Below are 13,708 nucleotides of genomic sequence, written 5' to 3'. Positions count from 1 at the left end.
CTATCGGGGTGCATCGGGATTTCCTCCAAGTGCAGCAACAGCAGCTCACAGAGAGCCAATGGAAAGGTGGTGGTTGGGATCTGCTTCTTCAACAAAGAGTGCTGTGGTTTGTTGTTTGTTTGTTTTCTTTGTTAACATCCTCAAAAGGGCAACCAAGAGCTAGGAGTTGTATTTTGTTCTGCTGAAGTAAATGCATTTATGCTCCCTGACTCAAATTCTGCTGACTGCTTAAATGGCTTTATGTTCTAATTAGTCAAATGTAACGGATGGGTTGTTGAATATGCAGCTTATCCTTCTGCTCTGACTTATTTCTGCTTTTCTGCAGTACGTGGCAAACCTTACAAATAATTCTGTAACTCTCCAACATCAAATTGCTACGGACAAACGTTGCTGTGCAGCCTTTTGGCGTGTAAGCTTGGGCAGGACCTGTTTAAAGGCAAAACTGCTCTGACTTCCTCTGCGTCTGTCAAAACCTGAGCTCCACATTGCACAAGTTGCAAGTGACAAAAGCACGGGGAGAAACACAGAGCGCAGTGCTGTGCTCTGGTTCAGCTAGAAGTGATCAACAGTTTGCGAGTCACACTGACTGCTGGGAAGCTCGGGTGATATTTCAGCATTAAAACCCCTCCCACTCACCACCACCACCAAAAAAAGACAACGCTCTTTCAACGCTATCCACAACCCTCAGCACCCGCAGCTGCCCTGTCGGGGCCGCAGCTGCAGGCGGGGCTGCCGGGGAGGCGGCTGCAGCACGAGTGCCTTCCTGTGAGCAGAAGGCTCGGCTTCTTCTCTGCGATGCTCTGCTGGCAGGACGGGTCTTTGCAGAGCTGCTGCTCTTCTGCCGACGCTGGAGCAGCATCAGGTGTTGATCTTCATTGCACTGGAGAGGAGAGTGGTGTCCCAGGACTCAGTGGCTTGTTTGAAATGGAGATTTTTTTTTTAGTAACTGTCTGTATCACAGTCTATAATTTAACTATCTCACAGTCACCTGTCCTTCTATCCACTATCTCCCTATCAGCTGTCTGCCTATGATCTACCTACACAACTAGTAACTCTTCATTGCCACAAAGTACCTCGCTATCCACAACCCACCTCTCTATTAAAGACCCATCTCCTATCTCTTCACTACTTGTATCACCACCAGCTATCTATCTCGCTATCAACTCTCTGTGTCCTGCTGTCTGCAGGGATAGGGAATTCCTTCCCTGATACAGCAGTGATGCCATGTCCCAGCACAAGGCAGGATTCGGGGCTGAGCTGCTCCCTCCAAGACTCTTTCAGCCCGGGCTGCAACAAGAAGGCAGTGCTCCTATGGAGCACTTCCAACTGCAGTGTGCTCCTCGTGGCAGAGACACCCATAGGCCATCCCAAGGAGATGCTGGAGGGGACAGCAACCTTCTCAGCTGTCTTGGTTGTAGGATGGCCTGTGCTGTAATTTGAGGGATGCTCTTGCTGGAAATTCTAGGTTCAAAGACTCATTTTTCCAGGCGTAATGCTATAATGGGGATGGAATCTACATCAATAATAGCAGAGAAGTAAAGTCTTTTGCTAGAGCAAATGAGAATGAGCCCAGACACAGCAACTGTGGCTGAAGAAATGAAGGAAAAGAGCTACTTATCTTTGGAAGGGCTCAAGTATACAGGGATCTCCAGCAAGAGATGCCCTCACCTCACCCCCTTCCAACCCTTAAATGAGATCTGGGAAGGGGTGGATCCTGGCCCCCATCCCTTCCAGTCACTCAGCTGCATTGCTTGCACCAGAGCCCCCCTGGGTTGGCCCTGCCTTCCCACCAGGTGCTCAAACACTGCTTCAGGTCGTGACTGAGCATTTGCATCTGGAACCTAAGAAATTCTGCCTAATCTCTATAGAAGGTTTAGATTGCTGTGCCACCACTGAGCCCTTTTTACTTGACTGGCTGAGGAGGTGTCCTAATTACTCTTCTCATGAAGATGCTGTTCCTGAGACACGCTGCATGGTGTCTGTGAGCAGGCGGCTGTGCCTGTGACACCTGGCTAAAATGAACCAGATTCAATCTGTCTTGCCTCTTCCCAGTGAGCCTCCAAACAGCTGAAATCCCAGCGTGGGACCACAACCCCTCTTCAGCTCTTCTTCTCAGAGCAGACCTAAAAATCCTAATCTCACCTCCTGATACTCAAAGTGAATGTAGTATAAAGCTCTAAAAGCTGCAATTAGACTTACTTTAATTAGACTAAACTAAACTGCAATTAGAACTTACTTTTAAAATCTCTCTACACAAATGCTTTCTCCAGAAGAAGTATTTCACTCCAGTTCTAGGTATTTACAGAGCTGAACAAGGGCAGGTGAATGGCATGGGTGCTTTGTACTCGGACACTTCTGTATTTTGTACTAATAACGCTTTGCACACGTGGTGTTGAGTTGTGCTCACACAGAAATTCCGTGTCTACACAAAGACAATTTGATAGAGAAGGAAAATGAACTGTTGCACATAGAGGAACAAACAGCTGGAAACACACAGTGGTGGCTGAGCTGAGTCTTCTGAGCTGCAGAGCTGTGCTTCAAGCACGACCTCTTGGCCCCGGGGTCGGGGAAAGGTGGTCTCCTGACACCGCCTGGAAGCAGCTGGTTCAAATACTACTGAATCTTTTCACCCAGACTAGGAATTAGGTCAAAACTTTCTAGGAAATTTCTACAGCCTCTTTTAGAGCTCAGTTCAAAAGATCAAAGTCGAGAAATCCCATAGAAATCCGTATACAACCACGCTTGGAAATGGAACATTAACAGGAAGAAATCTCACTGCTGAACGCTGCTGAGCTGACATCTGGGGGCTTGCTGGTTTAAAAACCTCAGCACATCTCTGCAAAAGGCAAAGAAGTGAGTAAAGGTAAACCAGCCCTTCCATCAGCACCCATTCACTTTGTTGTGCTGTGGCACCATTTCCCCTGTTCCCATCTCCACCAGCAGTTTGGCTGCAAAGTGCCACTTCAGCCCTTTATGGGCTGTAACAAACCTTGTGGTGGAGCTTTTATCAGTACTTGGAGCTCCTCGTTCATGTTTGCTATTGAAGTGTTCTTTATTCTAAAGCACTATTTTGATTAGATGATCTCTTCACAGAGAAAAACACTTAGGGCCAAATTTTTAAAAAGCCATTAGGCTCCTGCTTAATTTAAATGCATAACAGCAGGCAGCTCAGTCTGATTCTCTACTTGAGACCACAGTCTCCTGATTTATACGCACAAGTGGAATAGCTTTTACAGATGCTCTTTTTCCCTCTTGTTTTATCCACCTCGTGCCTAAGAACTTACCTTTACTTATGATTTTCTTAATTTGCACGGAAATTACACAAACAATCATTTAGTACACAGAATGCATTGGCCAATTTTCTCCAGTTGCCTGGAAAACAGAGTTTATTGGGCTCCTTTTATCCTAGGTCATCCCATGATGAAGGAGTCTTGGGGTCAGTCCCACATTTGAGAGACAAACATGCAAATCATGGGCAAAAAGAGCAGAGAGTTTAAGTCCAGACATCATCATCCCCTCCCAAACAGCCATGGGGAGCACTGCACCTTCCAATAAGACCACTTTTGCCTCTGATATTCCTTCCAATTCCCGTTCAAATCTCCACACGTTGCTTTGATTTCTCAGTTCCTCTGTCCCAGAGCGGGGAAGGCTTTTATTTAACCTTCTTTTGGTAGTTGAAATGAGTAGTTGGAAATGCAGCTCCTCCCTACACGGTGGTTAAATTTCAAAACATTCCTGGGACTCTTTCAAATTTCTTCAGAAGATTAAAACGAGACAAAGATCTCCATCAGAAGAACAAGTTTTTGTCAGTGGGTTTGTTCTTTTTTTTTTTTTTTTTTCCCACAGAAGAGAATGGCAGATTGCAGAAAATTATGTTTAGAAATTTCTTAAGCATATTACTATTGCTGACTGTGATTTATCCTGGAATACTGCTCTGTGAGCATCAGCTTCCAAAACACTTCCACCTGATCCATGCAGATTTTCCTGAAAGGACACCAGAAAATCAAGATCCTACTGAGAATGACTGCAACAAAGACTGCCATCTAAAGACAGCACATACTAACACAGATCAGAGGCCAGTGCTGAAGACCTCAGAGTGTCCAGACCTCAAGACACAGATAAAAACTATTAGACAGGTCTGTATAACCTGGAACAATTCCTAATATTGTGAGCAAGTAGGAGCTGAGCACAGAAATGCCAGAGGTGATGGGCCTAAAACCAACAAACTAAGGTAGATGATGAGGAAGAGAACCCCAAATAAATGGTTACATATAGGAGGCATAAACTTTTCACTTGCTCAGCTACAACTGACCACAGAACAAGAGCAGTGTGGTCTAGGCAGCCACTGGCTGTGCAACTAAGGCTGGGGGTTACACCTCATCTTCATGGAAAGACAGTGCTCAGTTACATGCTTTCTGCATCGTATTTTCAGTAATGCATGAGATGGATAATAAAATCAAGGCTCAGTACAGAGCTGCACTGCAGTAACACCTCTGTTTCCCTGAAACTCAGCAGCTTCCCCTGGAACAAAGTCTGTGTCTCCAGGCTGCTGTGGTATTACCGTTTCTAAATGTTCTTAAACTTACCATTGAATCGCAGAATCACCAAGGTTGGAAAAGACCTCCAAAATCATCCAGTCCAATCCTACCACCAACAATTCCCGCTAAGCCATGTGCCATAATACAACAACTAAATGTTTCTTGAACACCTCCAGGACGGTGACTTCACCCCTCCCTGGGCAGCCCATTGCAGTGCCTGACCACTCTCTTGGAGAAGTGTTTCCTGACATCCAACCTGAATCTCCCCTGGTGCAGAACTTCAACATTTATATTCTTTTTTTTCTTGTGTGCCTATAAAATTGTGCCATCTAAGTTTTTCTATCAATATTGTATTATATCTTTCAAGCCATCTGTTGTACTCTATCAGTAATATTTTCAGTGCAAGTTTTCTTTAGAAACATTTCTTTGTGTTTGTTTTTTTTTTTTTTTTCCTGGCATTGATTCCTCAGGTTTTTTTGGCTCACGCTTCTCAAGGCCAGAACTCCCCAGGCAGGATTTCCATCAGCATTAGTTGGAGTTCTCACCTGATGAGAAGCTGCAGCAGAAATGTTTACAGTCACACCTGAAATGTGAGGTTTCTGCTTCTCCTGACGCACCGTTTCAAGATCTGATTTCAGTCCAAGGAGCACATCACAACTTGGAATTAAAAGGCAGTTCCTTTCTAAAATTCCCCATAGAGAAGAAAACACTGAAATAAATAGAAAATAAGGTTAAAAAAAATCTTCCCCCCAGGTTATTACCAAAGTTAACTTGGAACTTTTTATTTAGTTGCTGTGTTTCCTGTTTGACTTGATTATATGACGCGCCAGGATCAGTTTCTACTCACAGCAAGCAAGCATAAGAGTATTTCTCAGTAATGCTTAACAGTTGTTGTTCAGACCTGAAAATAAAAGGTTATATTCATCTGCCTACAATACTTAAATAAATGTATATACATACATATATATATATATACACGACTGGGATTATGCCATGTGATATGGCTGGGAATGCTGATGTGAATTGACATGTAACAGCCCTCTGCTGGTATTAACAAGCCATGAGATAATATAAAATAATAAAACAAGATGAAAAAATAATGAGTTTCAGAAGAAAAATGCACTTTTGATCTTTTCTCAGAAAGAAACTTTCTGTTCTGCATTTTCTCCTAGCCCACTTTTACAGCTGCTAAGGAGGGTGCTTTTCACAAAGCACACCGATTAGTCAGTAAAGTAATCAACCCCTTTTGCAGAATAAGCCTAACGAAGCCAAAATGTAAGTGGCAGTGCTCTAACCCCTACCTCCAGCAGCTCCTTCGGCTCCCACCCATCTTGGCTGCTGTTCAAACTCCATCAAGCAGCTCAAACAGGGAAGTTTCACAGCGACTCCTGTTCAGCTCTACCAGCACATGCCCACACCGTCACCAAACTGAAGACATCATCCCATGGCAGTGGTCGGAAATCCTCCTGGGGACAGCTCAGGTGCTGGGTTAAGGAAGATGGACACCTAATGGACGTGATGTTCCGTAGACAAGGACAGCCCCAGACCTGGTGCACACTACGGACCGAGCGGGTTCAGCTTTAGGACTGAGCAGATCACCTCTCTCTGGACAGCCTCCATCCCACACGCTGCACAGGAAAGGTCCCGAGGTTGCTCCACCTTTGCCTGCTCCCCTGCCAGCTGTTCAGCAGCTGGAGATGGGCGGCTGTTTCAAGCCTTTGCTTCCCTTTGTCTCATTGTCCACCACTTCTGGAAATAAACTTTGAATAATAAAACTTCTCCAGTTGTCCTGTGCAGTTTTTGCAGAGCAACCCCAGACTTTTACAAACCACTGCATTCTCTCCTGCGTTAGAGACATTTCATCAACATTTTTAAAAGTCCTTTGTTTTGAAAAGCACTACATTAGTACACTGTGGCTTTCAAACAGATGCATTTTTCCAAAATCATCGTTTTTATGCCTGAAGATACTTCAAAAGGAAAGATTAGAATAAGTGATGCTTCTTATTTCTCCCTTATTTTCTCTGTCACCAGGATGGTAATCTTTAGTATCGCTCATCTTCTATTTCAGTCAGCACTAAAGCAAATGAGTGTTATCTGCCGAGTGATACCACGATTCCCTTGGCAGCTCCTGCACGTCTTTAGGAAGCTCCTGATGGAGGCACAGCTCCTGGCTGGTGCATTTGTCCTGGTGAGATCACAGCAGAAGTCGTTTCAGGAACAGTCCTTAGAAACGCAAATCAGTCCACGAGCTTTTAATGCAAATGAGAGGTCAGTCAAAACAAGCACCTCCAGGAAACTAATTGGAAGTGAAATATGGGCTCTGACGATAAGCTATAGCTCAACTGTACACAGACTAATGCTCTAATGCATCCAAAGACAAGCAGAATGAAAACATCAGTAGCTGGTGTGTTCCTACCTTCCCACCCACAGTGACATCTCTTTCAAGCATACAGTCAGCAAAATGGAAGTGATCTCGAGGAATGTTATTGCTTAAATCACTTCAGTCATTTCATCAGAACTTCCAACTACATTTACACAGCATGTCAATCACTGTCCCACTGTCATCACTGACCAAAGTAACTTGTTAGCCTAGGAAATCTGAACACATATTAGACATGGAGCTTTTGGACACAGTGACCATTTTCAAAGTTCAGGAAAAAATCATTGACATTTGTGTGCATGAGGGAAAGCGAGACCACAGTGTTTTACTGCCAGTTTAGAATGCACATGGGACACAGAATTTTAGATGCCAGCTTTTAATAGGCCCAGTTTGCTTGAAAGAATGACAGATTTTGCCCTGAATCTGTCCAATAGTAAAACTGTATTTCTTGAACTGATGGAAGAATTTGGGGTACAGGCAACCCAACCTGGAAGTGCAGGGAGCTCTCTCTGTGGCAAACAGCAGCAGCACTGAGCTGCAGGGTTTACAGATTCCTCCAGGTCTGCAAGATTAAAAGAAAGAATGAGTCATTATGGGAATTGTTAAGAAATTGGGGAAATGCATTCAAAGCTGGATACAGACCTCTGTCTGACAGCCAACCACGTCTATGTTAGAGGTGGACTTCTATAAAGCTCAACTGCTTGCAGGTAGAGGTCTGCTGCCCAGCCTGTCCTGCCCTTCCAGCAACCCCTGCTGTCCTCCTGTGCCATTCCCCAGAACAAGGGCACCGAGGCGGTGCTGGGGCATTGAGCCTTGCACTGCTAACAAGTCATGTGCTCCATGCAGGTGTGCATGTGGCAGCTAAAAGCACAAAAAAGCAGACTTCTGGCACAGCTCTCCTTTGGAGAGGTCACAAACCACTCCTTTCCAGAAGAAACCTCGCCAAGAGAAGCGGACTCCGCACCTGCAAAGCACTGACATCACGGTGAATATATAAGCATCTGTTTTCATGCTTCAGATAATTGTATCCTTGGGAGGCGAATTAAAAAGAGGAATAAAATGTCAAATTCAAAATTTGTTTTAAGTCACTCTTTTGCCAGCACTTTTTTTTTTTCTTTATAGAAGAGCAGTGACTGCATGCAGATGGCCCTACAGCATCCTGTCAAGCAGCCCTCCACATTGCTCAGGTCCTATTCCCCATAATGGGCATTGCTTCCCAGCAATGACATTGTCACAGCTCTAGCACTTCTTACTGTAAGCTTTTCACCTTTTCTTTCTCTCTGCACCCACTGAAATCTGTGTGAACACCTAAAAATATGTATGACTTGGCACATGTGTGCTAGGGCTCCTCACGTATCAGCAGTCTGCCTAAGGCTCCACGTCCACGGGTAGAACATTGTTATAAGGCACCCACCCAGCTGATAGTGCTGCTTCATTTTTGCTTCCTGCATTGATTTCCCCCTTGATGTGACAGCCCAATCTCCCTTGCTCACTGTCAGCCACCATTTTCTATTTCATGCTGACATTCAGTCACTCAGGCTCTTCAATATGTATCTTCCTTAGCCTTAAAAGTGCTTGCTATGGGCTTGGCTTGCTGAAATTCCTCAGGAAAGCTTCCTTTCTGTGGCTTTAAAATAACCGATGCTATTTCTTCATCGTTGAAGATGATTGCTTCACCTTGGACAATGACATCGTGCTGTCCTTTACATGTATGTCGTAAACAAAAGCACTGATGTGCATATTAGGTATGGCTGGGTTTTATGTTCTTTATACATATACACAAAACTGAAGTTTTCAATGCCCTTTAAAGTCCATTTCCAGAAAGGTAAGCATGCATCTTCCCCACTGATGCCCCCAGATTCCCCAGCAGACCTGGCTGGAGGGATGTGCTTTTTTCCCTCAGCCAAACAAGCCAAGGAGCTTTAGGCAGACACTTTTTCTGAATTTCCAGCAGTGAACCAGGAGGCCTTGCAAGTCACCTGCAGGTAATTGCATCTTAAAGCAAAATCAGCACTCGCAAATCAAACGTAGCACATTTGTTTAATTTGGTGTTTTAGTTCTTCACAGAAAACAAGAGAATGCATAAAGCACCAATATTTGGATTGCCCTTGCTGTGCTCTGTGTGCTGAGGATATGCTGAAAGCACTACACTCAGACTTTTGGATGATAGATTTTCTGTTGGCATCACTTCCTTAGGCTTGACATCTCAGTGAGGCTCTTGGGATGGCCCATCTTGATACACTTTGTTTACCCCAGCCCAATCACTCTCCAGATGGTTCAAGCTATATCCTGACTTGTTTGCAAGATAAGGGGGGTGCAAACACCTGAGGGCCAGATTCAGCTTGGCTGCTGAGTTCCACCATCCAGCGCTGGGGAAGCACCAAGAAAAATGCCACGTTTCCTGGTCTTCTTCACAAGGATGTGCTTCCTGGCCAGGGATATGGAGTGAGCAGGATTTTCTGTCACTGCTGCTGCCAACCCAAGTCCAGCACACCGCGTGCTTCACAGCAACAGAGATTTCAACCCTGGCCCCCTCAGCCCCAGTAAAATCATATTTTAAGGCTAAAACAAAGGACTGGAGATCAAATTGCAGAAGAGCTGATACTCATAATTGTGAACAGATTTTGAAATAGTTCCATGTATGTGGAGTACTTCTGAGTTTCTGACCGCAGAAGACATCAAACACTAAAACTTTCAAAAGCCCTGATGCCTCAAGTAATGCTATAGACTATATTAAAAGATCTTTTTAATATTTCAAGGTTTTCTTACTGGTAAGCTATTAAAAGTGTACACTGATATACACTCATCCCTGCCCAAAAACTCAGAGAGAATAGCAATCAAAATATGAAATACTAACCAGAAAATCCCACTAACTGACTGCGTGGATTTTGGATTTATGAGATAGCGTTATCCTTAGGAGAGCTCTTCAAGCTGAGGTTGGAGAATAATGACTTTCTGAACAGGAAATCATTTTCCAAATCACGGCAGAGATGAGCCAAATTCAGCCTAAGGCCAATAATATGGCCTTATATGTGCCAGTAATTTTTATTCATAAAAATGGGTGAGAAATAGGTGGCAAACAGTGACAACAAGAAGAGGAGGGGGATCTTCTGGAGGAAAATTTTGCTAAAAGCAACAGCCTTTGACTTTTCATCTTCAACAGCTGTTAGGAGGTATACAGTTCAGCAGGCTGCTGGCCACAAAAGCATCCTAAAAATGGTTATTAAACAGAATTCTTGCATATTCTTTCTTCCCTACTCATCAATAATTAGTCCCAAACAGGGAGCAGTGACCACACAAGGCCTCTGTGCTGGCTGCTAAGCGTTCTCACGCAGAAGAGCAGCGCCCATTGTCAATACTCTACCTCGAGCTTCACACCTGGACTTTTTCTAGAAGCCCTGCACTTATGCAGGATTCACCAGGAGGCTGTTTTAAACTATTATTAAGACTCACAGTGGTGATGGAGCACTCAAAAGTGTAATGTGGAATAAAAAGTCTCTTGCCAGTGCTCAAAGCCCAGAGACTAATTAGAAGGCTTCACGGGGTTCTTGCTGCTCAGGAATGCTGATTTCAGCTGCAATCCTGCCCCACACTTTGCACTCAGCCTCATGATAGCACTGGAAGGGCAGAGGGCCTGGATGAGTGACGCTGAGCTCTGTGTGCCATAGCCATCACCTACAGCACAGGTTGCAGGTCTGCAAGTTATTCCCAAGCTAGGAGGAAACTGCTTTGCTGAAGCTAAATAATGTCATTCTTGGAAAACTCAAAAGCAGGACAGGCAAACCATGGCCCTCACCTAGCACGTGGGGCTGTGCTGGTGTTACAGGATTGCTCAGCAGCAGTCTCTCCTGAGGAAAACTGCACACACTGAGCGCTCAAATCACATGCAGTAACACAGCAGCTCTACGCCTCTCCCCTTCTGGAGTATCACTTCTTTTGCTTGCCTTATTTTTTTTCAGCTTCATTGCAAACTACTGAGGAATGCCCATTTTGCTACAGTAGTGCCATCCTCTGCCCTAAGCACAGCTCACGCCAAACTGTGGGTACAACTTGCTGGATGCTGGCAGTAGGTCCTGCACTGAGCTCGCTGGGAGCCTGGAAGCACTGTCAGATGTAGTTTGGGTTTAATAGTTGGGTATCTGGAAGCTTTAACAAAGCCTTTGTGTGCAGATAAAGCTTGGTGCTGATGTGATTGGCACACTGACATGTTCTTTGAACAGGACAACTTCCCCAGCTAGCAATAAAATGTATACCTCTGCTCCATGTCAGCAGCGAGTGAACTGACATGGGGGCTAATCAGCGGCTTTAATTATGGCTCAGTTACTTCATTAAAGCAGCTGTTCATTTAAGCTGGAAGGAAGACCCATTCTTTGGAGGAAATCAGAACGACGTGCCCGGCGGTAGTGCTCTCCACAGAGAGGTTGAGCAGTGCTGGTGAGCAGCACAGGCAGTTGTCTGAACGGTGCACAGTAAAAAAATCAACATGAGGAGTTGCAAAGGAAATGCAGTCTACAGCCTGTGCCACAACTGGATTCCACTGGGACAAGACTGGCAAGAGTACCTGAAACCATGTGCCAAGTCAGCACGGAGTGTGCAGGTTAGGAAATGAAAAGACCCCAGCAATTCATGGAACCCCACCGCACGCAGCTGCATTCAGCCAAAGCAGAGCGCACCAAACAATGGCTGCTCCAGGCCTTCTCATGGCACAGAGGTTGTGGCAAAAAGCTGCTGAAGACTGTGGGACTCCCACAGCCAGGGCAGCCCTTGGCAGGGCTGAGCCTCAGTCAGACTGAGGGCGAAAAGCAGTGCAGCAAAGGAAAATAGAAAGGAAGGGAATGAATATGAAATAAGATTCTCTCACTGATTTGCGCTGGAGACAAATTACGGAGCTATTGCTGCAGATATAAATGAAAGCCAAGCCAAAAGGGCAGAGGTTCCACAGAAAAACAAATTAAACACTTTCTCTTCTTTGCTTTCTGCAGAGAGCGTGTCTGACTCCAGAAAGTGGCTGCAGCAAGAGCCAAAAAACAAGCCGAGTGAAATAAACATGCCCTGTGCAGGGAAGAGCAGTTCACAGCTGTGCATTTAGCAGCGAGTTCACAGCTGGAACGGTACACTTTTCATCCCCCTGAGGGCACAGTGAGATGTTCACAAATCCAGCATGACTCCCAACAGCAACCAGCCCAGCAGTGTTGCTCTTCTGCAGGACTGCTCCTTCACAGATGGGCCGGAGACATTGAGATGTGAGTCTGATCCACAGAACGCGTTGCACCTCACAGATGAGGTGAACGTGCTGTTGGTTTGGTTGCTGACTGTGGGAACCTGGTCTGTGCTGCAGCAGGGAGCCTTCTGTCCAACAGAAAAGAGATTGCTAACACAGGAAGAGAAGGAGATGGAAGCGCAGATAACTGCATTGGATTTATGTACTCTTTGTTTTTCAAATAGTGGCAGAAGTCTCTCTCTTCAGCTCATGAGCAATCCCTGTAGAAGTGGATTAATGCATAACACACAGCAGGTGGTAGAAAGTAAAATCCTTTACAAGGTTTACCCGTGCTGGTCAGAAATATATTCATAAGGAGCAGAAATCATTATTCTCTTGAGAGTCCTCAGGTAGGAAACGAGTTTATCATTTGCTAGCAAATGATTTTGACCTTTTTGGCAAAGGTTAGAGGACAAAGATATATTAACTGAAGTAATTTAAGTCAAGTGTAAAGTAGCAAAGAGTTACATGGCCTTGGGGAAGAATCTAAAGATTTAGCTGCTGAAAACATTTCTGCATTTGAAAGCAAGGAGTGTTTTGGTATTCTTTTTTAAGAACAAAACGATCACCAACAATTTATGAAGTTTTATCTGCATACGACTGGAACGCTTTAAATCTCTTAATAAAATGTACTGCCAACTTAGTGTGTCAGCTGATATCTGCATGCCTGCACTGCACCAGGCTGCCAGGTTAAACTGCCAGCTCCAACACGAGCAGCTCTGTGACCAGAGGCTGCAGCTGCGCTCTGCTGCAATGTGCAGGAGTGTTAGCGTCACCAGCCTTACGCTGGGGCTGCACACCTGCATCCACTGAGCTCTGACAAAAACTCAGGCCCTCAGACGGCTGGATGACAGGTTAGACAGCAGTGGATAGATGGCCTGCTCGCTCTTCCCTCGTGATCGCAGACTTGTTGGAACAAGCACGAAGCTGCCTTGCAGGAAGCGCCTGCAGTGGCTGCTTCTGCTGCATCACACGGCATGCTCTCCTCAAGAAGGTGCCCTGAGGAGCAGGATGGATGTGTCCACATGCCCTGTTTGCTTTGAGCTCCATGAAAGTCAGCCGTATCAGCCATCAGAGACTGATGTGCAGTGCAAAGGTGAGAGGAGGTTACTCTTGTAACAACTCCCATGAAGCAAAGAGGGACCCCTGGAATAGTAACATATTCCCACGTGTTCCACCCACAGCTGCTCATTGTGCCCATGCCTCACAACCACACAGCCCCCCAGCAGCTCCCTGCACATGGGACCACAAGGGCCTCACAGTTACAGACTGGAAGGTCTGTCAAAAGACACTGTTTCCTAAATGATCAGCATTTAGTTCCTGATTTCCTCATGCCTTGGTTCCATACATTATCATACTGCTGCAATATAAGAGTTTCACTTCAGACTGAAACACACTTCACTGCCATACCCAGAATAAGAGTTTGCTGAGAAACGAGATCTAAACTCATTATGTTGAACAATGCATTCCTGCTTTTTCATATGTCAGAGGGAAAGCAGGAAAGCCTACTGTGCTCAGAAGCCTTGAATT

This window comes from Tympanuchus pallidicinctus, unplaced genomic scaffold, assembly GCF_026119805.1.
Source record: "Tympanuchus pallidicinctus isolate F22 unplaced genomic scaffold, pur_lepc_1.0 scaffold17, whole genome shotgun sequence".
In the NCBI taxonomy this organism is placed as follows: Eukaryota; Metazoa; Chordata; class Aves; order Galliformes; family Phasianidae; genus Tympanuchus; species Tympanuchus pallidicinctus.
Note: the sequence above shows the minus strand (reverse complement) of the source record.